Below are 4,934 nucleotides of genomic sequence, written 5' to 3' on the forward strand. Positions count from 1 at the left end.
ATCATCTCAGCTGTGATAGTGCTGCTTCATGTTTTTCTGCCTAAGACCAACAGCTTTAAATAATGTGCAGGAATTCATATATTGTCTTATTCAGTAATAGTGAATTAGATTTATATTATAATGTACCATCCAGTGCTGTAGTATGGACTCCTATAGCACTAGTATAGACTCCTATTATGCTCTAGTATGGACTCCTATTACACTCTAGTATGGACTCCTATAGCACTGTAGTATAGACTACTACAGCGATATAGTATGGACTCATATTACACTCTAGTATGGACTCCTATAGCACTTTAGTATGGACTCTTATTATGCTCTAGTATGGACTCCTATAGCACTGTAGTATGGACTACTACAGTGATGTAGTATGGACTCATATTACACTCTAGTATGGACTCCTATAGCACTGTAATATGGACTACTACAACGATATAGTATGGACTCATATTACACTCTAGTATGGACTCCTATAGCACTGTAGTATGGACTACTACAGCAAAATAGTATGGATTCCTATTACACTTTAGTATGGACTTCTATAGCACTTTAGTATGGACTCCTATTACACTCTAGTATGGACTCCTATTACACTCTAGTATGGACTCCTATTACACTTTAGTATGGATTCCTATAGCACTGTTGTATGGACTTCTACAGCGCTGTAGTATGGACTCCTATTGCACTGTAGTATGGGCTCCTGTAGTGCTCTAGTATGGACTCTGATAGTGCTGCATTAGCGCCATCACAGACTCATTACTGTTATCATTAGGTACTGGGTGTCTGAGGTCTGGCACTACAGTGGTGATGGCTGGAATGTTTATATTGCACTCCACTCTTATATCTTTATCTTTATATTATACTTAAATTGTAACTATTATAATTACAAATAATACAATAGATTCAAGAGTTTTTACATGTGTTAATAGCCAATTCTCTTTTCTAGTTTTGCAACAACAAAAAAAAAACACTAAATTGAACATTCATTCATTCATTTATAGTGCAAATGATTAATACATAAATACTTGATGACCTAGACATGTCTTAAATAAGATAAATAAAGTTTTGTTAAGATATATGACCTCTCCTGTGTACTTCATTCTATAGATTTAAAATACAAGATTATCAAAAATGCAAAAATACAAATTGAGTTTTTATAACAAAACATTTATCTTTAAATGAAGCATTTGCCTATATTAATAACACAAATTTTTATATTTTTAAATAAAATTCTATATTTTAGATTTGGTAAACTTCACAAAGTTAAAAAACCAAGTTCAACCATCAAAGGTAAAACCAAAATCAGTGGGACCATTAATATAAATAACTAGCTTGCTGTTTTGAGTATTGAAATTATGGAAATAAAATCTAAACAAGAATTTGCATCATTGACTGATTAGCACAATACCAGCACAGATTGGGGTGAAAATTAACTAACCAATTATTTACATTTAGATTACAGATAGTAAAAAAATATTCTGTTAAGTATTATTTCTCAGATCTTTTATGATATTGACAATAGATATGTTTGATAACTCGTACTAGAGTAACTTCTAAACCGTTTCAAGGATCATTTTTAGTTAAATATATCTGGCACCAGTATAGAACCTTGAGACACTTCCCACTGTTTTTAATTGCCAAGTTGTAGTACATTAGCAGGAACTACTAATGACTCTGGTACTTGGTGAAGGGAATTAAATTAGCCATCGGTAACAATATGTTTTATCCAAAATGTCTGGTTGAACACAGGAAACATAACCATGACATCCTATAAATGACCCCAGCAACACTGTTGGATCTGATAGTGAACAGGGATTCAGTGTTGTATCCACCACACAGATATGAACCTAGATCAAAATTAAGTTCACAGTTAGGTGCTAAATGTTTTGGTCATTATTTACTAAACTTTAAAATGAAATGTGGAGAGTTGTTGCAATCCTTTTTCTGACTAAATCCATATTCACAAGAAAAACAAAGTAGTTAATTAGAAGACTTTTATCTGATATTAAAGTTCCATTGACTAATGTAGTTGTTGAGATATTTATCAAACGTTCAAGCAAAGTGAAACTTGTTTTTTCACCTAAAACACAAGTTTTGCAATACTTCAGACTAAGTTCTGTTCCAACGTCTTGGTCGCAAACGTAAAGTGTGTGAGCTTTACATTGTTGTTGTTGTTCCACCGCATTTCTCAATGCGCATGTATGTGTGCCGTTGTGTCTCTTTTCAGGTGTGTGTGTGTGTGTGTGTGTGTGTGTGTGTGTGTGTGTGTGTGTGTGTGTGTGTGTGTGTGTGTGTGTATGTGTGCAGTGCAGAAGCAGCAGGCAGTGAGCTGTGGGCAGGAAAGGGTTAAGGTGAAAACAATAACACGGGGTGGGGGGGGGTGTTATGGGGGGGGGGGGGTGCAGGCGTGAGTGAGCGCGTGCGGCACGCTGGAAGTGTCAGGCGCTCTGTTCATTGACAGTGTCGCGCTCCCACCGCCCCGAGAGCGCCAGCAGGCGCACAAAGACAGACAGCTCGAATTAATCCCAGGGGGAGTGCATGACAGTGTGGCACTGCCGCGAATTGAGAAGGGGGAGGATGCTGGAAATGGGGAAGGCGCTAGCATTTGTCAAATCATAATTAAATGATGAATCACTATTCCGTTATTAACGATGCCCGTCTCAAAACTCCGGTGAGGAAAATAATGAAATAAGAATGCCCACCCACCCCAAAAAGACCACAGGTGCTGGTGGTCAGGGGGCTTGATCTAAACACTAAAATATGAATTTCTTTTAAATGGGGGTGGGGTGAGGTAGTGAAAATGCATATGAAAAGTATAAAATAAGTGTTCTAAAAATGACAATGGTTCTAATACACGAAACAAAGAATTTATTACATTGAGTTAGAAGGTAATAACCCTGGTTATCATGCTGCTCTAGAGAGAGCATTCCGCCATCTTACTGAACTTTACATGACATTGAAACAAACACGGAAATCCTCTTTGTACAGGTGCTAACAGCTAGCTGCTCTTGCCTAATTAACCTACTGATCTACTTACAGAAGGCATCAGGAGGAAGGGTTCTCTCGTGCTACTTAATGGAGATGTAGTGGCCAGCACGTACCAGCCTCTGAATACTCCGTGTATTTCAAACAGGGATGGACCACGGTAAACTCTGACATGCAGCAATCAACCCACATCGTGCCACCATTTGAAATTTGAAATGCCATTGTTTCTGTGTGCTTGTAGTGAAAAATGTGACAAGGCGGTGAGATCTGACAGCGCGGTGTGCTTTTACCGTCACCCTCTGTGTTCTTCTGCACCCAGCACTGATGAGCCTTTCACGCACGTCACCAAAAAGCTTCGCAGCAAAGTGGTTTTGTTACGAGAGCAACAGGCGCCTTCAGCAATGCAGCATGCCGTCAGCAACATAAAGGACCACACAGTAAGATGAAAAGATGATTTTTATAATCTGTTCATTACAGACGATGTGCCAGCTTTGATAGTGGCGTTTCCTCCTTCTTACAGGTTTAATAGTACCTTTCGCAGGGGTTTTTCTTCCGCTCAGAGGCATCAGCTCGATGGAAAGTCCCAGTTTGACTGGGAAAACACCAGGCCTTTGGGTCTGAAGGTGGTACCACCAAGCGTTCTGCACATCAATGGCAGCCTGTGCACATGCTGGCCAGGTAACGCATGGATACACACCTGCAGTAGCTGCTCTTGGTGTGATGTCAGGTGCATTACCCTATGGTCTATTGGTTTTACATCCCATTGGGTAAGTGTTCCTGTGAACCAGAGCTGGACCACCGATACTGCCAGGTGATTTTGGCTGAGAGGGAAAATCAAGAGTGGGAGTGCTGCTGAACTGGGCTCCTGCTTGAGAGTGTGGAACGTCGCAGGAATAAAACTGCTCCAGGTGTGCTGTGCTTGATGCATGTCTGTCTGGAGTGCAGGTTTGCATAAGAGGAAATAACCACAGGATTGTTTTTAAAGAGCAACCCAATCTACAGGGAAACACAACTTACAGAAACCTAACCTACAGACCTACAGAGAATCCCACCTACAGACCTACTGAAATCCAACCTACAGACATACAGAGAAGTCCAATCTACAGACCTACAAAGAAGCCCAACATACAGACCTGTAGAAACACAACCTATAGACCAGCAGAAACACAACCTACAGTCATGCAGCAACCTAACCTAGTGACCTACAGAGACCAACCAACAGACCTATAGAAACCTGACCTACTGAGAAACCCAATCTACAGATGTGCAGAAACTCAAACTACATACCTACAGCACAACCTAACCTACAGACTGACAGAAATCCAACCTACAGACCTACAGAAACCCGACCTACAGAGAAATCCAACATAGAGATCTATAGAGAAACCCAACCTAGAGACATACAGAGAAGCCCAATCTATAGACCTACTGAGAAGCCCAACCTACAGACCTACTGAGAAGCCCAGCCTAGAGACCTGTAGAAAGCAACCTAACCTACTGACCTACAGAGATACCTAACCTACAAGCCTACAGAGAAGCTCAACCTACAGACCTACATAGAATCCCAAACTACAGACCTACATTGAAACCCAACTTACAGACTTTAGCTCTGTCATTCACACTGCAAAATGAAGTAGATAGTAGAATAACATCACATTTAGTAGAATACAGTGTAAATGCTGATACCATATTTCTAATAGTTAATGCCATTAATGAATGTAGCTTCAGACCTGAAGAGTCCTGTAGATATGTACTTCAGCTGAGTGCCACTCCCACACACAGCAGGTAAAACACATCAGGTGAATTAAGCAAATCATTATCTGCACATTATTAGTCACTGCTGCTGTGCAATGATGCAACATGAACTGACTCTCTGGCTTGTGGAGTCTTTCCCTTCATAATGAACAATGATTCTGAACGATGATTCTGAACGGTGACTCTGAACAGTG

General features: G+C 40.1%; 1 long non-coding RNA gene across 1 annotated transcript; it reads left to right on the forward strand.

The window, feature by feature from the left end:
* Positions 1-3,063: 3,063 nt before the first annotated feature.
* LOC143476589 (uncharacterized) lies at positions 3,064-3,801 on the forward strand. The gene is made up of 3 exons (XR_013121332.1): positions 3,064-3,145; positions 3,305-3,422; positions 3,506-3,801. It is a non-coding gene; the product is annotated as an uncharacterized LOC143476589 (long non-coding RNA).
* Positions 3,802-4,934: the final 1,133 nt, after the last annotated feature.

This window comes from Brachyhypopomus gauderio, chromosome 15 (genome assembly GCF_052324685.1).
Source record: "Brachyhypopomus gauderio isolate BG-103 chromosome 15, BGAUD_0.2, whole genome shotgun sequence".
In the NCBI taxonomy this organism is placed as follows: domain Eukaryota; kingdom Metazoa; phylum Chordata; class Actinopteri; order Gymnotiformes; family Hypopomidae; genus Brachyhypopomus; species Brachyhypopomus gauderio.